The 22,290-nt window shown below is 42.8% G+C and overlaps 1 protein-coding gene across 3 annotated transcripts in view; it reads left to right on the forward strand.

The window, feature by feature from the left end:
• Positions 1–22,290, forward strand: part of OTUD7A (OTU deubiquitinase 7A) — a 317,129-nt gene that overhangs the window by 157,981 nt on the left and 136,858 nt on the right. For all 3 annotated transcript variants that reach the window (XM_021098704.1, XM_021098720.1, XM_021098709.1), the window contains one exon: positions 13,017–13,144. The gene's annotated coding sequence lies outside the window, so the exon portion shown is untranslated. The remainder of the gene's footprint in view (positions 1–13,016; positions 13,145–22,290) is intronic.

A 22,290-nucleotide genomic window follows, 5' to 3' on the forward strand; every position in this document is an offset into this window, starting at 1 on the left:
AAACAACCTAAATGTCCATTGACATGTGTATACATGTGTGTACAATGGAATATTACTCGGCCATAAAAAAGGTGAAATAATGCCATTTGCAGCAACACAGATGGCCTAGAGGATATTATATTCAGTGAAATAAGTCAGACAAATATTTATATATGGCATATAAAAAATAAATGAATATAGCAAAACAAACAAATATAGAGAACAAACTGGTGGTTACAAGGGAAGGAGAGGAAAAGAAAGAGAGGCAAGATGGGACAGGAGATTAATATATACAAACTACTATGTATAAAATAAATAAACAACAAGGACATATTGTACAAGACATGGAAGTACAGCCATTATCTTATAATAACTTTAAATATATTAACTAAAAATACTGAATCACTATGTTGTATACCTGAAACTAATATAATATTATAAATCAACTATTCAATAAAAATAAAATTTAAGAAATTCAAAATAAAAAAAAATTAAACAGGAGTTCGCTGGTGGCATAGCAGATTAAGGATCCGGCATTGTCACTGCTGTGGCTCGGGTTGCTGCTGTGGCATGAGTTTGATCCCTGGCCCAGGAACTTCTGCATGCTGCAGGTGCAGTCCCCCCCCAAAATTAAAAAAATAATAATTTTTTTAAAATATATGTCTCTTAACCAGTAACTTTATGCAAATTTCTGAAGGTACAGTAAACAAGAATGGGAAAAATGAGCCCCAATTAATCAAGCAATGAGCTCTCTATCTTGTGGGCCAGCAAGTGTTCTTGGCCTGAGCAAAGAAGACCTAGGAAGAAGCAATTTCATGGAATTCCATGGTGGCTTATTGGGTTAAGGACCCAGCATTGTCACTCTGTGGCTTGGGTCACTGCCATGACAAGGTTTTGAGGCCAGAGAGCTTCTGCATGCCATGGGCATGGCTAAGGAGGGGGAAAGGATGTAGTTTCTTGACAGTAGGGAGATTATATTAGAAGAGGGAAGAAACACTACTGCATGTTCTGTTATCCATGATAAAAGTCACTTTGGGCATATTTTTACTGTTCATATTCCATTACCTTTCCATATTAGTACTATAATAATCTTACCTGTTTCTACAAAAAAACTTGCTGCATTTTGGCAGGAATTGCACTAATTCTCGGTGTCAATTTGAGTAGTATTAACACCTTCATATTAATACATTAGTATTAGCATGTTGACCTTCCAGTCCATGGACACACTGTGTTTATCTTTTGATTTAGATTTTGATTTCTTTCATCATTGTTTTGTAATGTTCAAAATACAAGATTTATACATATTTGGTAAGATTTACAACTAAGTATTTTTTAAATGAGTGATTATAAATAATATTGTATTTTTAATTTCAGTGTCCACGTGTTTATGATAACATAGAGAAATACAACAGATTTTGAGATTTCGTACATTGATTTTTGTGTCATGGGACCTTGCTATCCTCACTTACTGGTTCTAGGAGTTTTTTGTGGATATCTTGGGATTTTCTCCCTAGATCATCATGTTATCTGAAGTAGCAGCAATTTTCTTTCTTTCCTTCCAATGTATGCTGTTTATTTCCTTCTCTTACTTGTTGCACTGGCTGGAACACCAATATATTCCAGACTATATTGCATAAGAGTGATGAAAGCAGATAACAATTTAGGAAAAAAGCATTCTGACTTTTCATCATAAAGTATAATGTTAGCTGTAGTTTTTTGCATACTTTTTCTCAAATTGAGGAGGTTACCTTGTATTCCTATTTGTCTGAGACTTTTTACCATGAAGCTATGTTGAATTCTATCAAAATTTTTTACCCATCAGTTTATATGATCATGTAGTTTTCCTTCCTAGTCTGTCAGTATGTTAGATTACATTACTTGATTTTCAAATACTGAACCAGCATTGCATCCCTAAAATAAAACCTACTTGATCATGATGTATAGTTATTTTTATATATGCTTGATATATTGGCTAATATGGTGTTAAGGATTTTTGCATCTATTTTCATAAGAGATTTTACAGACGGCCAACTTCTTGCAGCCTTTCATGGCTGAAAGAGGGTAAGTGTGCCCTCTGGATCTCTGATAAAGGCACTAATACCTACCATACATGTGTGCTCCACTCTCATGACTTAATCACCTCCCAAAGGCCCCACCTCCTCATACCATCACTGTGGGGGTTAGAATTACTGTTGCATTAACTTTGATCACACGGTTAAGGTTGTATTTTCCCAGCCTCTCTAGTATAAAGTTACCATTTGTAATTAATAAATATCTTAGTGGAGACACTTTGAGACTATGATGCAGGTAGCGTCTTTTTCATTATACCTTCATGTAGGGAAGGTGTGAGGTCTCAGAGACAACTCTCCAAGCCATCCTGTTCCACCTGTGCATGAAGCTGGGTAGCACAATAGTGGTAGTGTCAGGAGAATAAACAGGGAAAACAGAAGAAGGCCATCTTCTATCAATGTCAGGATTTTGTGATTGCCCAGATTGGGGAGAAGAGGAGAGACAGAAGAAGAGAGAGGACTCACAGAAAGAGAGACAATTCCAAAGGGCCCACAGGGAGACATGAAAGGAGAATCCAGGTTGTAAATCTTATTTCTCTGGTGAACAGTCACCTTTGACAAGGAAGGTAGATACCAGTGAGCTGTACAAGAGGACATCCATCAAAGAATTGCAGACTGAAGGGTAGAAAAGAGAACAAGACCAGAGAAAAAGATTGGGAGTGACCACAGGTGATTACTAACATTTAATGAGCATGGATCAATTATCTGAAAAAAAGAGATGAGCTCAAGATAGATTTGGGCCCGTGCCCATAGTTTGTTGGAAGAAGGAATCATTGAGACAGACTGAAGTGGTGAGAGATGAGAAGGAATCTGATCATGAAGAGTGATGGTATCATATATAAAGAATAGTTCAAGGTGGTGGCTGTGATCAGCTGTGGTAACTAAGAGCTGAATGGTCAGTGACCTGGGGATTTTTGTGACTATGGAGTCAGTCTGGTGGTAGGGACAAGATCCAGATTTGGATGGGGAAGAGGGGAGTGCAGAGGCTGGAGGTTGTTGGGTAGTCATTAAACTGGGCCTATCACCCCAGATTATTATGAAACATAGGATAGAGAATATGGTATGTGGCTAGCACATTGGAGACACTCAAAAAAAAAATCTTTTTCTGCTTCAAGGACAAACAGAAGACTCTTCAATTTCAAATAGCTCTAGGTCTTATTTTCTCAAAACCTGGCCTATATTACCCCTGAGGCCCTAAAACCACAGACCCTGAGCCTCTGTAGCTCCCTGGAAGAGCAGCCTGGTCCTGGGGCCCCTCCCTGCCCTGGCTGGCCTGGCTGGGGGTGCTCCAAGCCCCAGAACAGCCTTGAGAGGAGTCAGGGCTGCTGCCAGGCTTTGCCACTGGCCCTCCTGTCTCCAAGTCAGGGTCCCTGCCTGACAGCTCATGTTCCCCCGGGCCACCTGCCTCCCTGCCACGCACTGATATGGGAGATAATGAGTCAGAGTCTTTTCCTGCGTGTGGACTTTCTCTTCCACTGAAAGAGGAGAGACCAGCCCTGCCTTCTCAAGCCTGGGCCCTCCGCCTAACCCAACTCCCAGGCTCTTCTGACCCTGATCTGGCCTAGCCCATGACTCGGTTAGTGCCATGTGGACCCTAATTTACCTCGACAGCCCCAGATGTAGACACTGCTATAGCCAGAGTGCAGCCCATCTGGTGATGTTGTGATGTGTTATGAACATTGCTTGCCTCTTCACAAGTGCATTCATCCCCGACCCCACAGTCTAATGAGGGATGTTGGGCCGCACGATCTCTATGGCAGAGCCCACCAGGAAAGTGGCCTAATATCCTAGATGGAGCCCTAGGCACTGTGGCCTCCATGCAGTGTCCCCATGTGTTGACCTGGTCACAGCCACAGAGGACACCCATCCTAATGATATTCACTGAACCATGTACAAGTAAATGGATAAACAGGGTGATTGCAGATTATCCCCAGAAAATAAAGTGGGTAAGTAATTGAGAATAAAGGTTGGGGAGCATCCTTTATAAAGTATAGCCATGGGAGGCCTCTCTGAGGAGGGAGCAGCATTAAACCCAAAGGATGAGGGGGAGCTGTCTTGGGAAACAGGCAAGGCAGATGGAAAGGGTCCCCTCTGAAGTCCTGGTGTCATGGTGACCTACCAGTGGGCTCCAGGGTCAGTGTGAAGATCACATGTTGAGTGTGCTTAGGTAATTTAAAGCAAGTACAGGAAAACAGCTAAAAGAAAAGGCATCACCCATTTTGGAGCTGAGAGCGGGGTCAGCAGTGGGGTGGGGAAGTGTGGAAGGGCTGCACCCTCTTCCTCTGGAGAAACCTCAACACAATCTTAGAAATTACACTTCCCCAGAAGAGGAGTGAGCAGTCTGCCTGACCCCGTGACCTGTGATGGAACCCCAGCCTCTCCCCCACCTTTCACTGGGCGACTAGACAGACAGCCCCTCCCTCCTTTTCTTCTCTCCTCCACCCCTGATGCCTTGGCTCTTAAGACTGCAGCTTGGCCCCAGGCCTTCCAAGTTGGCCCAGCCCAACGTAGACACCCAATTTGGACACCCAGGGACACCCAACCCCTCCAGGCCCCAAAGGGTGCTGCCCCCCCAACCCCCCCATCGCTCCCTTGTGTCCTGTGTCTCCTAGGTGGTGGGCACTCCTGGGCTAGCAGCCATGCTGGGACCACCCTGCTGAGCTGCTCTGCTAGCTGCTACTGCTTCTTTTTTGTCTTTTTAGGACCATACCCACAGCATAGGGAAATTCCTAGGCTAGGGGTCAAGTCAGAGCTGTACCTGCCAGCGTAAGCCACAGCCACAGCAATGTGGGATCCAAGCCAAGTCTATGACCCACACCACAGCTCATGGCAATGCCGGATCCTTAACCACTGAGTGAGGCCAGGAATCAAACCCTCATCTTCCTGGATACTAGTTGGGTTTGTTACCACTGTGCCACCACAGGAATTCCTCGGCTAGCCCCTTCTTGAGGTCTCCTCTTTCAGAGCTTCTTGGTCACCTACCTCTACCCATTGGCACGTGGCTCCCATACTGGAATGTGCTAGGAACATGTGATGTGCAGGTGGGTGAACCAGCAGCCACAGTGCAGACATGGGGGCCTCACTTAGGAAGGTTTGGATTCTGCCTTAGAAGAAAGCATGGAGGTTTCAGACCCTGGGAAGTAGACAAGGGCTCCCTTCCCTTGCTGCTGATGCCACCTCGGGGTTAAGCCCTGCATGTGACTTGCTAGGACTGGGCCCTGGTCAGCATTGCTGCCCAAGTTCTCAAAGCCCCCTCCCCATCAGTCTCAGAGCTCCCAGCGCCACCCCTGCTGCAGACATTCCCATCCTGCCGTCCCACCCCCTATATTGTACACTGAAGCTGTACCTCATCCTTCTGCAGTTCACTTTGCAGATGTAGTTCATGCTGCTGAGAGTTTTCCTCCAAGACAGTGTAAGGACAGCTCTGGGTCTTCCTTCAGCCCTTTCCTCAGCTGCAGTCATGAGAATTACCTGAGGGAACGTGTGAACACCTAGTCCAGGTGCACAGAATAGGCACTCAGCAAGCACCCCTTCCCTGCCCCCTTCTTTTGGGATCCCTCAGGGTGTTAGTTCCGAGTGCAGTGTCTCCTCTCTCTGCTCTTGGCCCCTGAGGTTCAGCAGGAGAGGTGCCCTGCAGGCTCTGCTCTCCAGCTGATCTCCTACTTCAAGGCATGGGGTCTTCGGACAAAAACCAACCAGCTTGTGGTTGCCAAGGGGGAGGGGGGAAGGAGAGGGAAGGATTAGGAGTTTGGGATTAACAGATGCAAACTAGTATATGTAGGATGGATAAACAAGGAGGTCCTACTGTATGGCACAAGGAGCTATATTCAGTATCCTGTGATAAACTATAGTGAAAAAAAATGAAAAATTATATATACACACACAAAATTGTATACACATATATGTATATATTTATATATGTATATATACACACACACGTATGTATATATTTGTATACACACAACAGAAATTGAAGGAACATTGTAAATCAACTATAAAAAATTATATATATATATGAATCACTTTGCTGTACAAAGTAAGTGCTCATTGAAAGTTTGCTGGTTGAATGGTGAGCTAAGATTTCTTGCAGGAGAAGAGGCTTGAAGGAACTCTGACTTGTGCAAGGCAGAGGTGCATTAGGGTGGGTAGAGGGAAAACCGATGGAAAAACACAGCAAAACCCAGGGAGGAGTGGGATGCAGCATGGTCTGTGTGGTCTGAGGGAAGAGGCTACATACCCATGCGTGCGGTGCCCTGCACAGGGAGACGCAGAGGGAGGGGCCTCTGCCTGCCGAGGTGGTGGGGTAAAGAGTCTCCCATGGGAATATTTCAGAATTAAGAATGCAAAGTCTGATCTGTAGGACAGAAAAAAACAAGGACCTACTGTAGAGCATGGGAAACTACATTCATTATCCTGTGATGAACCATCACGGAAAAGAATATGAAAAAGAATATCTGTGTATAACTGAATCTCTTTGCTTACAGCAGAAGTTAACACAACATTGTAAATCAACTACACTTCAATACAGTAAGTTTTAAGCCATTTTTCAGCATCAGGGTCTATTTCTCCACCAGGTTCATCATTCACTTCGTGGATGCCATGGAAACCCTAGCAGAGGTGATAATGATACTACTTTCCACTGTAGTTACTATTTACTGACCACCTACTACACACAAGGTACCAGGCTAAATGCATCTTTCTTTCTTTGCCTTTTTTTTTTTTTTTTTTTGGTCTTTTTAAGGCCTCACCCGTGGCATATGGAGGTTCCCAGGCTAGGAGTCAAATTGGAATTGTAGCTGCTGGCCTACGCCACAGCCACAGCAACTTGGGATCCGAGCCACATCTGCAACCTACACCACAGCTCACTGCAGTGCTTAACCCACTGAGCGAGGCCAGGAATCAAACCTGTGTCCTCATGGACACTAGCAGATTTGTTTCCACTGAGCTGCAATGGGAACTCCACAGAATTTCTTTTAACCCCCCAAAAAACACCGAGAGGGAGGTCTCCCTTCCTGGCTCAAAGGCTTGCTCTTCATGAAGCTTCCCTACCCCTCCCCTCAGCATCTTCTGCACAGGACATTGCACTTTATAGAAGTGGAGTATGTGTATTCTGCTGTGACTTGCTTCTTGCCCTTAATGCGATTTATCCATCCAACCATGTAGCCATTGTGCACGCATTTTCCTGAAACTGGGAAACCGTTCTGCAGTTGATGAGCATGGAGTGGTTTCAGTGTTCTTAGGGGCTGGTGCCTGCCCCCCACCCCCACCACTGCTGCACCTGTGTGAGGACCAAAGAAAGTGGTACAGTCACTGGCATGCAAGTGCACTTCCTCTTTGCTAGGTCAGGACATGCAGTTTTCCCAAGCAGTTACAGCACATTTGACCTTGTCTAACACCACAAGAAAGTTCCATTTTTTCCATATTCTTATCCATACATGGCATTGTTCATTTAAAATGTTTTAGCCAGTCTGGGAGGTATAAGCTATTATCTCTTCATGGTCTTATTTTTCATTGATTTTTCACAGAAATTAAATTGTCATCGTTTTGGTTTTGATTTTTGTTTTGTTTTTGGCTGTTAGCCACAGCATGTGAAAGTTCCTAGGCCAGGGATTGAACCCATGCCACAACAGTGATAATGCTAGATCCTTAACTGCTAGGCCACTAGAGAACTCCAAAGTCTTTTTTTCTATGTCTATCAGTTTTTTTGTTCCGTTTCTGCAAAATTTCCACTTATTTCACTGGCCCATTTTTTCACTGTATTGTTTGTCTTTTTCTTAGAGTAAATCTTAGGAATGCTTTAAATAATCTGAGTACCATTGCTTAATCTGTTAAATGTTTGGTAAATATCTTCTCACAGCATGGTTTGTTTACTCACTTTATTAAATAGTTTTAATACTTTTAATGTGAAGCAGTTTAGCATTTATTTTATCTATATTTATCGATCATTTCCTTTATGAACACCATAAAGGAAATGATTTCATCTTGTTTAAGAAATTCTGGAGTTCCCGTCATGGCGCAGTGGTTAATGAATCCGACTAGGAACCATGAGGTTGCGGTTCGATCCCTGGCCTTGCTCATTGGGTTAACGATCCGGCGTTGCCGTGAGCTGTGGTGTAGGTTGCAGACACGGCTCGGATCCCGCATTGCTGTGGCTCTGGCGTAGGCTGGTGGCTACAGCTCTGATTCGACCCCTAGCCTGGGAACCTCCATATGCCGCTGGAGCGGCCCAAGAAATGGCAAAAAGACAAAAAAAAAAAAAAGAAAGAAATTCTTCTTCACCTCAAAGTCATACAGTATTTCCTGCATTCTCTTCTAGAACTTACAGAATTTAGCCTTAACTTGGGAATTTATTTTTGGTATGGTGGGGGTCCAATTTCATTATTCTGATTTGCATAATCCTTGTCTTAGCATGATATAGAGGGAAGTCTGTTCTTCTCCAACTAATCTGTAAAATCATCTGTCATATATCAAATGTCCATATATATGTGATCCTTTTTAGGTTTTCTATTCTGGTCTCCTTCTCTATGTGTCTATCCCTGTACCACTGACATACTGTCTGAACTCATGTCTTTATGTGATAGTCTGTTTCCCCTGTAGGACCTATCCTTCACCTCGCTCTTTTTCTTCAATGTGTGTTGAACTTTGTGCTTCTCAACAAATTTTGGAATAAATTTGCAAGTTACACACGCATGCACACACACACACACACGTGCACTTTACTTCCACATACCCTTTAAGATACTGAATGCAGTTATATTGAACCAATAAAGGTATAATGTATCCTAATTTATTGTCTCTGCTTCTTCAGACCTACTTCATCTCTGGGAGGCTTCTGTACATTTTTCATTGCATCCATTCCTGCAAACCTTCTATGATGCTATTGTAAATGACATCTTTTGTTTGCCTTTCTAAGTTTTTCTAGCTTAGACAATGAGTAGATTTTGTATGTTAATTCTGCATATGAAAGCATTTTATTTATTCTGGTAGTTTATCTGTAAGTTTATTTTCTACATATAAAGTCATATTATCCACAAATAAGGACAGGTTTTTCCTTCCTTTTAAACTTCTAAGACCTTTTATTTTAATTAATTAACATATTAATGTTTCCTTATTGCACTGGCCAAGATCATCAGGAGTTTGCTGGATATCAATGGTGGTAGTGTGACCTTATATGATTTCTTATCTTAAAGGAAAGACAGTCAGCATTATTCAGCATTTCACCAATCAGTGTGATATTGTAATTTTTGAAAAGATATCCTGTATCAGGTTAAAGATCTTCCTTCCTATTCCTGCTCTTCCAAGAGATATTTTCTTTCATCATGAATGGATGCTGAATTATATCAGTGTGTATCTTTTGAGATTGTCTTCTGAGTTTTCTTTTAAATTTATAACGTAGGAGTTCCCATTGTGGTGTAGCAGAAATGAATCCTACTAGTATACATGAGGATGCAGACTCGATCCCTGGCCTTGCTCAGTGCCTTGGATCCCATGTTGCTGTGGCTGTGGCATAGGCCAGCAGCCACAGCTCAAATTTTACCCCTAGCCTGGGAACTTCTGTATGCCACAGGTGCTACCCTAAAATAAATTAATTAAATAAATTTATAATATAGTGCGTTTATAAGGTCAAACTAGCTTTTATACATTGAATTTTATTTTGTTGGCTGTCAGTATTACTATAAAATTTCCATTTTTAATCTTAGGCTAAGATAATTGATTTTGTCCTTTCATTTTTAAACTTTAGTTTTTAAAAAATGGTTGATTAATAATCCAAATAAATACTATGTTACCACTTCTTTTAATGTTGCTTCTTGTATCTCACCTTTTCATGTTGGATTTATTTCTCTTTTTATTCAAGTATTTTCCCTGTTTTCAAGAGTCTGTGGACAGTGAATTTTCTGAGCCTCTGTGTCACAAACGTACATCACTGTTTTTCTTGAAAGATAGTTTGGCTCTTCATAGGTTCCAGAACTCCCCTCAACCCCTGTCTTTGAATGTCTTTGAATGCTCTTTGAATTCTGTATCCAATGGAAAAGGCTTCAATTTGATTCTCATTCCTTTGTGTGATGATTATTTGGAAAATATTTTATTGTGGGAAAATATACATAACATAAAATGTATCATTTTGACCATTTTTAAGTGTACATGCAGTGTATTAAGTACCTTCACAGGGTTGTATAAACATTGCCACCATCCACCTCTAGAACTTTTCATCTTCCCCAGTTGAAACTCAGTACCCATTAAATCCTACTCTTAGTTCCCTGTCTCCCAGCCCCTGGCACCTGCTATTCTGCCCCTAAGAATTTGACTGCTCTAGATCCTTCATATAAGGAGAATCATACAATACATGTTCTTTTATTACTGTCTTACTTATAATGTCCTCAGGGCTCATCCATGTTGTAACATATGTCAGAATTCCCTTCTTAAGACGTATCATTGTATGGATAACTTATTTATCTATCCATTCATTGATGGACGCTTGAGTCACTTCCACCTTTTGGCCATTGTGAATAATTCTTCTACCAACAAGGCTGTACAAATATCTCAAGTCCCTGGTTGAACAGATATACCCAGAACTAAAATTGCTGTATCATATAGTAATTCTATGTTTAATTTTTGAAGGAACCACTATGTTGTTTTCTAAAGAGACTGTCCCATTTTACATTCTTACCAGCAATGGAAAACGGTTCCAGTTTCCCTTTGTCCTCACCAATGCTTGTGATTTTCTGGATTTTTAAAGTTTTTTTATTATAGCCTTAGGAATGGCTATGCAGCAGTATCTCATTGCAGCTTTGGTTTGCATTTCTCTAGTGATTACTGGTGTTGAGTATCTTTTCATATGCTTATTATCCACTTGTATATCTTTGGAGAAATGTCTCTTCAAATTATTAACCCTTTTTTTGCATTGGGTTCTTTGGGTTTTCTATTGAGTTGTAGGAGTTGTTTACGTATTCTTGATATTAATGGATTATCAGATGTATATGATTTGCAAATATTTTCTCCCATTCCACGGGTTGCCTTTTTACTCTGTTGATGGTATTATTTGGTGCACAGAAGTTTTTAATTTTTATGACGTCCAACTTTTTTGTTGTTGCTTTTGGTGTCCTACCCAAGAAATCATTGCCAAATCCAATGTTGCCAAGATTTTTCTCTGTTTTCTTATAAAAGTTTTTTGCTTTTAGCCCTTTGATCCATACTGAGATAATTTTTGTATATGGTGTAATATAAGGGCCCAACTTCATTCTTTGTGTGTGAATATCCAGTTTTCCCAACATTGTTACTTGAAAAGACTGTCCTATCCCAGTCGAATGGTCTTGACACCATAGGTCTTGTAAAAAATTACTTGACCACGTATGTAAGGGTTTAATTCTGGACTCTATTTTATCACACTGGTCTGCCTATATGTGTGTCTTTATGCTGATACCACATTGTTTTATTTTGATAACTATAGCTTTGTAGTGAGTTTCAGAATCAGGAAATTCAAGGCCTCCAATGTTGTTGTTGTTGTTGTTCTTCTTCTCCTCCTCCTCCTCCTCCTCTCCTTCTTTTCTTTTTCTTCTGCCATGCTCATGGCATGCATATATTCCTGGACCAGGGATTGAACGCTTGCCACAGCAGTGACCCAAGCCACAGCAGTGCCAACACTGGATCCTTTAACTGTTGGACCATCAGGGAACTCTTATTTTTCTTTATCAAGATTGTTTTGACTTCTGATTCCTATTCTTTCGCATTTTGTGTCTTCCCATTTCTATTTAAGAATTCAGTCAAGCTTATGAAGATGTGTGATTTATCCATGTGGGTGGAAGATGTCAAAGAGGAAACCAGCTAGGGGTCTGGAGCCCCTAGTTGCTCAGGACCTGCAGGGACAGGACAGGCCATGCCCAGGCTCTGGGTACACCACCCAACAGGGGCATTCCCTAGATGCAGGAGAGACCCTCAGACTTCTCCCAGAACCTAGGCGTTAACATGTAGGAAAGAGGGTTTCCTATCCCATGTGGTATAGTCTGTTTAAGGTACACAGATGTAACCCAGCTTCTTCCCTCACCTGTGCCGCCAAAGTCCTCCTTGCTTATGATATCCTGGTTCTGATGCCCACGAGAACACTCCACATTGCTGATAAGCAAGTGGATCTCAGGAGTCAAGATGCAATTCTAACATTTGTCCCCACCACTGGCGAGCACCTTGCCCTCGCCTGGACTGAGGTGTGGTCCACGGGGACCCTCTAGATTCAGGATGCTGTTGATGATACTCTGACACCACAATGGAGCATGGTGCACCCCACCAGGAACAAGGTGTGGTCATTGTCCGATTCCCTGATCATGAACAACCTCCTAATTTTGAGATTCCTCATGGACTGGGCCACCTGAAATTCTCATGGGATGTCACAAGTTGTGATTCTGTCTGTGAGCCCCTCTATGTACCTCTCCTGGAGCATCCATAGCCTATGAACTTCTCATGTGACTCTGACCCCACAGTAATTTCTCTGACTCAACACCTATCAGGGAGACTTTCCCATTTATCCTGACCTACTTCCCAATGGCTGCATTTATTTAAAAATTAAAGGGTGCAGAATTCCCTCTGTGGCACAGTGGGTTAAGAATTTGTCTACAGTGGTTCAGGTTGTTTGATCCCTGACCCAGTGCAGTGGGTTAAAGGATGTAGTGTTGCTGCTGCTGTGGTGTAGGTCAAACCTGGGACTTGGATTCAATCCCTGCCCTGGGAACTTCCATATTCTTCAGGGGCAGTGATAAAAAAATTAAAATTAAAAGGTGGGACGGTAGGTAAAGAAGGGCGATTCAGAGGTGTAGGATTCCCTTTCAAGACCATTTCAAGTTTATACCAGATATTTAAAATAATTTTAAAATTTGAAATATTTGAAATTTTAAATATAAAAAAATACTTAAAATTTATATTTTAAATTCTCACTTTTAATGAAATGCAAATATTCTCTTTTATTCTTGTCTTTTCCAGAGTTCTCAGGGGTTGTGGTCTCAGGCCATCCACTGGAGCAACAATGGGCCATTTCCAGCAGGGACGGTGCAGTGTTGCCCCCGGTGCCTGACTGCCACCCACCTCCAGAGAGTCGCGGTGTCTGAAAAGTAAGTCCCATGTTCATGGGTCCTGACCATGCTGCAGGGACAAGCGTAGTGAACAACTTGAGCAACAGAGCTTGTGAGGGTCCTGGGGACAGATGACCTGAAAATTGGGTTTAAAGCCAGGGAGGAATGGAGTGTTAATTTATCCACTCAAGTTCAGTGAGAGGAAATTATGAAATGAATTTCATGTGTATTAAGATTTGTGTTTAGAGTATTAAGCATTGGAGTTCCCACCGTGGCACAGTAGGTTAAGAAGCCAACTGCAGTGGCTCAGGTCGCTGCAGAGGTTTGCGTTCAATCCCTAGCCAGGCACAGTGGGTTAAGGATCTGGCATTGCCACAGCTGCAGCATTGGTTCCAGCTGTGGCTCTGACTTCTGATTCAATCCCTGGCCCAGGAACTTCCATATGCAGTGGGTGTGGCCATTAAAAAAAAGAAGAAGAAAGGAAATAGAATAGTAGACAGTAGCCTTAAAGCAATGTGGGCTATAGTGAATGACCAACAGGTGATTTGATTTACAGGAGTGCAAAATTTGTTAAGCAACCCTGCCATCTGTAGCTTTCATGATTGATTTTTTTAAGTATTACAAGAGGAATTTAAACAAAAGTAGAAAGTCTCATCTTAACATAATACTTGCTTTTATTTCTAATGTCCCTCTTAGTTCTTGTCCCAAAATACAGTTTTTATCTAGTTGATATCAGAGCCTAGCAATTCTTTTGCCAAATAACTCTTCCTACAAGTATCTTCATTTACTGTTTTGCCTACTCTTCATTTTGATAAACTTCAAATTTATAGAAAAAGGGAAAAATAATGCAGTGAACACATATATTCTTCAATCAGATTTACTAGCTGTTTGCCTAAACACACACACATACAGCTACGGACATTTGGGGAGATTGTAAATATGGACTTGTGTATGTTATGGATTGTGTGTGTACAGTTTTTTTTCTCTGAATCATTTTAAATTAAGTTGCAGGCATCATGGCATACTTTGCATTCATCTCCTAAGTTCATAAGCTGTCTTCACTATAATAATGTGTAATTCAACAATCATAGTGCTTTTCAATACATAGTCCCAACTCAGATACCCTGGTTGTCCCCAAAATATTTTTTTTCTTCTTTGGCTGTCCTGTGGCACATAGAGTTCCTGGCCAGGGATCAGATTGGAGCCACAGTTGTGACAACACCAGATCTTTAACCCACTGTGCTGGGCCAGAAATCAAATGTGCGTTCCAGTGCTGTGGAGACACCACTGATCCTGTTGCACCACAGGGGGACCTCCCCCCAAATACTCTTTATAGCTGTTTTCCTTTATCTAGCATTTAATTAAGTATTAGGCCCTAAATCTGGTTGTGTCTCCTTAAACCGAAAACAAAACTCTGCTTCTGTCTATGTCTTTGGTGATGTTGATTTTTTTTTTTTTTTAAGAAGCTAGGCTGTTTGTTTTGTACAGTATCTCAAAGTCTGGATTTGTCTGACTGATCCCTCATACTTAGACCCAGGTAAACATCTTATGTATTTGCCCCATATCAGTGGGCCCCCACATCATTGTGACCTGGTATTAGTAGTGATAAGTTCAACTAAGGTAATTAATGCAGAGCCCTCCTTTATAATATTACCTTTTTTATTCTTTGTAATTAATAAGTAATCAGTGGAGTGAGCTTAGAGACCACAGGAATACTCTCTATCCCAGACAACTTTTATTTTCTTTTTTTTTGGGGGGGGGACCGTACCTGTAACACATGGAAGTTCCCAGACTAGGGGTCCAATTGGAACTGCAGCTGCCAGCCTACACCACAGCCACAGCAACGCCAGATCCTAGCTGCACCTGCGATCCACACCTCAGCTTGCAGGAACGCCAGATCCTTAACCCATTGAGTGAGGCCAGGGATTTAACCCACATCCTCAAGGATGTTAGTTGGGTTTATAACCCGCTATCAACGGGAACTCCTTTCCTAGACAATTTTGAGACAATTTTTTTACCTAATGGCTTTAGCATCCATTGCTGGTTGTATTATAATTTTTCACTAATTAGTCAATCAGCACATCATATTTTCTTCCCTGTCCCCTAGTCCTTCATTTTTCTCTTTTCCCACAGTTGTGAGATATTACATGAGAGAATATCTGGGTAGTCAAGAGAAGGATTCTAAAATCAGACCATCTAGATGTGCCTCTTGTCTCTGTCACACACTGACCAGATGACCTTGAGCAAAGGCTCCACCTCACAAACCTCAGTGCCTTGTCCTTCACATTGGGACACAGGAGCAGCTCCTGTAAGGGGTGTCCAGTGGGGCTCACTAGGTATTCGTACAGAGGCAGGGGGATGCTGAGCGCCACTGGATGCTGCTCCAGCCCTGAAGTCATTTGTAAGCCATGAAAGCTGATTCAGACCCTTGGCAAAAAAGGCTGATAAACCTGAGTGACAGGGCAGAGGTTGCCCCTGGCCTGAGCGGGCACAGTTCTAAGTCCCTGTGGTTAGAAGGTTGCTTAGAGATTCAAACTCAGCATGGCAGGAGGCATCCATCAGTGAACCATGCCCTGATGAGGTGGCCTCCGCTGTTCCAGTGCTCTCTGTCACACTCCCCTCCTCTCCTCCCCAGGCTTGGGTCTCCCCAGCCTGCTGTCCATTTGCCTTTTGGTCACAAGTAACCAATTGGACTTCTTGTTTGAAGGTTATTAGATTTTTTTCTGTTTAGATTCAGTCCCTATGGTTTTATTTGCACTCTCTGGCCATGGAATCTTCCTTGAGTATGTTTTGGGAATTTTACCAAGCTTGTGAATATACACACGAGTTTGCAAGCTGCACATGGATATGGATTAAATGAGTCTTAAGCTGGGGAAAGAGTGCCCTTGGAGCACACTTACGGAGTCTTTCTTTCTTTCTTTCTCTCTCTCTTTCTTTTTTTTTTTGTTTTTTGTTTTTGTTTTTGTTTTTGTTTTTGTTTTTGGCCACCCTGCAGCATATGGAATTCCCAGGCCAAGGATCAGATCTGAACCATAGTTGCAACCTACACTCCTATGCTGCAGCTACAGCAATGCCAGATACTTTAACTCACTGTGCCTGACAGGGAATCCAACCTGCATCCCAGCACTGCAGAGACACTGCTGTTTCCATTATGCCACAGCAGGAAGTCCCAGCTAGAGCATTTTAAAAGCACTTGCTCTGAACATTTTACTTGTCTTGTTTTCTTCCTCACAATTCTTCAAAGCAGATGAGGGCTGGTGTGATCAACAATGGCTGGACCAGTGTGTGTGCTGTGCTTGGCCTGCTTCCTGCTTGCCAAGCCAAGCTTGGAGAATGGCTCTGTAGAGCCACCTATTCTGCTTTCTGGGGTGACACCAGCCCAGCTGGCCTGTGTTAGCCAGGGCAAAGGCTGGGCCCTGTAGACCCAGAAATGAAACCTCTGCATGGGCTGTAGGCCCAGCCCAAAGCTTCCCTCAAGTGTCATCACCTCCTCCTTCCATTTTCCTGCTTCTTAACCTGTACAAGCCAGGGATCCTTGCCTGTCTCATGTCCCCTTGATGGGGAAGAGACTGTGGTACAGGCCCTTATGGGACAGCTGGAGCACAGCTGAAAATCAAACCTCTGCTTTCGCAGTGTGAACTAAAGATTGACACTTGGAATCTGCCTGTGCAAGGATTGAATCATGAGCCATTGCAGCTGCTGACCCTCAACACCCGCAAAAGGAGCTCGGGGTGGAGATCAAGAGTGAGGTACTCTGTGCTCTGGAAAAACTAGAAGAACAGGTCTTCAAATAGTTAGATATTTCAGGAGAAGATTTTACAAGCCCAATTTTTGCATCTCCTCATAGCTAGAAAAAGCACTAAAATTCTTCATGGCCGTTTTTAAGGAAAGTGTTATCTGGATGTATGCCCAAGAGTGGGATTGCTGGGTCATATGGAAGTTCTATGTATAGATTTCTAAGGTACCTCCATACTGTTCTCCATAGTGGTTGGACCAGCTTACATTCCCACCAGCAGTGCAGAGGAGTTCCCATTTCTCCACAACCCCTCCAGCATTTGTTATTTGTGGACTTATTAATGATGGCCATTCTTACTGATGTGAGATTGTATCTCGTGGTAGTTTTGACTTGAATTTCTTTAATAATCAGGGATGTTGAGCATTTTTTCATGTGCTTGTTGGCCATCTTCCTTGGAGAAATGTCTATTCAGGTCTTTTGCCTGTTTTTCACTTGGGCTGTTGGCATTTTTGCTATTGAGTTGTATAAGTTGTTTGTATATTTTAGAGATTAAGCCCTTGTCAGTTGCATCATTTGAAACTATTTTCTCCCATTCTGTAAGTTGTCTTTTTGTTTTCTTTTTGGTTTCCTTTGCTGTGCAAAAGCTTTTCAGTTTGATTAGGTCCTATTGGTTTATTTTTGCTCTTATTTCTGTTGCTTTGGGAGACTGACCTGAGAAAATATTCATAAGGTTGATGTCAGAGAATGTTTTGCCTATGTTCTCTTCCAGGAGATTGTTGGAGTCTTGTCTTATATTTAAGTCTTTAAGCCATTTTGAGTTTATTTTTGTGCATGGTGTGAAGATGTATTCTAGTTTCATTGCTTTGCATGCAGCTGTCCAGGTTTCCCAGCAATACTTGCTTAAAATACTGTCTTTTTCCCATTTTATGTTCTTGCTTCCTTTGTCAAAGATTAGTTGACCATAGGTGTCTGGGTTTATTTCTGGGTTCTCTATTATGTTCCATTGGCCTGTCTGTCTGTTTTGGTACCAGTACCACACTGTCTTAATGACTGTGGCCTTGTAATATTTCCTGAAGTCTGGGAGAGTTATGCCTCCTGCTTGGTTTTTGTTCCTCAGTATTGCTTTGGCAATTCTGGGTCTTTTGTCACTCCATATAAATTTGTGCATTGCAGCACTATTCATAATAGCCAAGACATGTAATCAACCCACATGTCCATTGACAGATGATTGGATTAGGAAAATGTGATATATAGACACAGTGGAATACTACTCAGCCATAAAAAGAACAAAATAATGCCATTTGCAGAAATATGAATGGAACTAAAGACTCTCATACTGAGTGAAGTAAGTCAGAAAGAGAAAGACAAATACCATATGATATCACTTATATCTGGAATCTAATATACGGCATAAAGGAACCTTTCCACAGAAAAGAAAATCATGGACTTGGAGAATATACTTGTGGTTGCCAAGGGGAAGGGGGAGGGAGTGGGATGGATTGGGAGTTTGGGATTAATAGATGCAGACTATTGCCTTTAGAATGTATTAGCAATGAGATCCTGCTGTGTAGCACTGGGAACTATATCTAGTCACTTATGATGGAGCATGATAATATGAGGAAAAAGAATGTATACATGTATGTGTAACTGAGTCACCCTGCTGTACCGTAGAAAAAAATAAAAGGTAAAACCCCCCAAAAAAAAAATCCATGGCGACATCTGCTCCTTATGACTAGCAGTAATCTTCACGAGACTAGCAGCAATCTGCTGCAAAATGCGTGCTTGGTTGCATGTACCTCCCCTTCACCAAAATCACATGTATACTGACTGACCTTTCCCTCTGCTTCTTTGGAGAAGTATTTCAGAGCTATCTGTAATACCGTCTCCTGGGCTATAGTTCTCATTTTGCCCCAAACAAAACTTAACTCTCAACTTTTAGGTTGTGTTTATTTTTTAAGTTGACAACAGAAACACAGAGGAGATGACTTGAGTTTCATTTGAAGGTATCCTCCACCCTCACCCTTCTATCCATGAGTCTTACAGCGTCAAGCACCTGGGATCCCACAGAGAAGCCCCTTCCTTGAGCCTCAGGGGTTTATAGTCACAACTGTCAGGGCAGAAACTGGCCTTGGCAGGGCAAATGCCTAATCCCTGAGGGGCCCATGTGAGGCTGTCTGTCCCAGTGCCATCCTAGTCCTGTTTCTTTGAACTATTTTAAATGTTAATGCCTTTAAATCCACCCATCCATCCTGAGCAAAGGAAGCCATGGATAGAGCTGGATGAGTACCCATCTCAGCGCCTTTGGGGAGACGCTCATCCCCAGCTTCCTCAGGGGAGGATGGAGCTGAGGGTCCCTGTGCTGGGACTGTGCTGGCTGGACCTGCGGCTTCAATTTCCAGCCTCTGAGTGGGGTGGGGGTGGTGGGTGTGCCCATCTCCTCGGGCTCGGGTAAGGACCAAGTGGGATAATATGTGAGAAATCCCCAGGACCAGGCGCCCACTAAGAATGCAAGGGATCTTGGTGATAATTATAGTGATCACAGTGTGAGGGTCTAGAGGGGTCAGTGACTCCCAGCGGGTACTCAGTGACTGTCAGCCTCCTTCCCGCTGGTGCCCGCCAGCTGCAAATTGCTTTTTTTTTTTTGTCTTTTTCAGGGCTGCACCCACGGCATATGGAGGTTCCCAGGCTAGGCGTTGAATCAGAACTGTAGCTGCCAGCTACACCACAGCCACAGCCACACCAGATCTGAGCTGCATCTGTGACCTAACCACAGCTCACAGCAATGCACCGGATCCTTAACCCACTGAGCGAGGCCGGGATTGAACCTGGGTCCTCATGGATACTAGTCAGATTCGTTTCTGCTGAGCGAGGTTGGGAACTCCACAAATCACTTTTTTGCCCTGAACTGAGGGATGACATCATTCTGTGGTGGGTGGGCTGTGCTGGGGGCAGGGCTGGGAAGCCGTGGTTGGGTGTCTTCACTTTGCTTTTCAAGGCTTTCACATACCCAGAATTTAGAGCTCATTGTGCCTTTGAGGGTCCTTCACTGAGGACTAAGTGGGGTCTTTGAGACCAGACCACGTGCTACTGGCCACGCCTTCCCTCCAGCCCCACCTTAGCCTCTTCTCTCACCTTTTAGCCCTTTTCCTGGCCTTTCCATCCCCACTGGAAGCTGGTCCCCTGGGCCCAGGGGACCAGCTGGCCTTTTTTCTGATGCACACAGACAGCGCCCATGTGCCCCACACACTCTCTCTGCTAGTCCTGAAATCTCGTGCTCCTGGCTGCACATCTAACATTTTACATCACAAACTTAAATAGAGCCCAAGATGTCATTTCTAGCATATTATAAATAATGGTATTTAAAAATAGCACACTTAAATCACATTTTAAAAATATACTCAGCGGAAAGTAAATACCTTCATCCCTGCAGAATACATGGCAGGATTCTTCCTTCGCTTTGAACGTTTAAACCTTTAATTTGTGTTTTTTTTCCTCTGGCCACACCCACAAGGATCCAGCCCTCGCCACAATAGTGACAATACCAGATCTTTAACCCACTGAGCCACCAGGGAACTCCAGAATTTGTATTTCTGTTTCATTTTATCATAAGTTTATGCTTGAAAGTCAGTTACTGATTATTCTGTGATATTCCTTTGCATATGTGTGTTTGTAATATATGTGTGTATATATTCACATACATGTGATTAAACATTTCTTGTGGCTTGATTTATAGTTTGTTATCAAAATAAAATACTGTAATTAGAAGCATAGTGTATATATATAATATAGTACATACATTAGAAGCATAGTACATATATAATATTTCTAAATGAGATGGTTGTTGGAGAGACTTCCAGGGAGGCCTGGTATGTGGCCCCACGAGCTGTTCCTTTGTGTAGCTCTGGACATCTCTCTAGGACGGTGTAGGGCATAGCAAAGAGGAACCTGCAGGACAGGCATATTCCCCACAATTTTAAGACAGATTCTATATAGCATTTGAGAATTTGAAAGTTCATTGTTAAAAAGCTTTCTATGCTCAGTGGACTCAGATTAAGAGCCACTGCTCCAGGCTCTCCCCACCCACCCAGGCCTAGATCCGTCCCCCCATCACCACCATCTGTGCTCATGCACCCTTCTGTGCTCTCCTGTGTGACCCCCACTGTCCCCACCCCAACAGCTTCTCTAGAACTGTGGACTCTTCCAGAATGCAGTTGTGCCTTTTGTTTCCATGTGACCTTCCAAGAACCTGTGTGGACCAAGAGTCTCCCACTTTGCCTTGATGCCTTCAGAGTATCACTCTCTGAATCTTTCTTTGCTGGAGTCAACATGTTGACTTTCCCTCCATGTTTGCTGCCCCTTCAGGGGTGCCATTTCTGTGTGTGGCTTTCTCTGTAGAGTTGTGGCAGAATGTGTCCCTCAGTGTGGGTTCAGTGGCATCACCAGTCAGGAAACCCTAATGACCAGGATTCCGCTTTGGGGCCTCCTCCTCAAAGCCCCAGTGCCCAGCCATGGAAAAGAAGCACAGTCCATGGGGAAGCAGGATGAACATCAGTTCTCCATAGGCTGGCCTGGCTGGGACCTGTTCTTGAATCTCCTGTGATGAGGGGGGCCTTCCATGCACGTGGACATTGTGCCACCACAAATGTGTTCATCTGGGTCAGCATTTGCAGTCATGCCAGGAAAGCAGTTCCTATTGGGAGTGTTGTCAGCACTTTGCTGAATTCCCTCTGTACATGGTGGCATTTCTAGAGCAGGCAGAACCCAATTCTCAGACAGAATTATTTGTTAGCATGTACCAAAGCTTTATTTAACTCATCGAGAAGGGAACCAGCAAGAAGACAAATAGTGTGGCTCCAAGAGCATTTGAATCACTGGGATTTATAAAGTCAGTTAACAAAGAAATTCAGAAATAAGATGCTTAAGTTATGCCAACTCTCTATAGAGCAAAACAAAAACAAAAAAAAAACCCTATCTGGGGCTAACTTTTTGACTGGGGTCAATAAAAATCATAATAAGTAATCAATTTCTGCAGGTTAACATCTAACTTTATAAGGCTGTAAATCCTCTGCGTAGCAGTTGTGAGTTGTTAGATAAATGATTGTGACACTTCCTAAGAGTTTCAAAATAGGATCCAGTGGTGTTTTAGCAGGATATCAACAATTCAAGGAATTCTCATTTTTCCTTTTTTTCAAATTCTGGATAAACTTTTCTATAACAAGTAGCTAGAGAAAGAAAGAAAATGTGAAGATGGCTGACAAATTACGGGAAATCAGGCAGCACTATCTTTTCACCTCCACACTGAACTTGAACCCTCCTATGGCTGCTGCAAGGGTGTCTGTGGTCAGCAGCATATGATGTGGCTCCTGGTCATTGCTACCTCTCAATGTTCATATCCTTGAGTGTCCCTTGCCATTGTGTCAGGGTGGGCTGAGCAACGTGCTCCTGCTAA

This window comes from Sus scrofa, chromosome 1 (assembly GCF_000003025.6).
Source record: "Sus scrofa isolate TJ Tabasco breed Duroc chromosome 1, Sscrofa11.1, whole genome shotgun sequence".
In the NCBI taxonomy this organism is placed as follows: Eukaryota; Metazoa; Chordata; class Mammalia; order Artiodactyla; family Suidae; genus Sus; species Sus scrofa.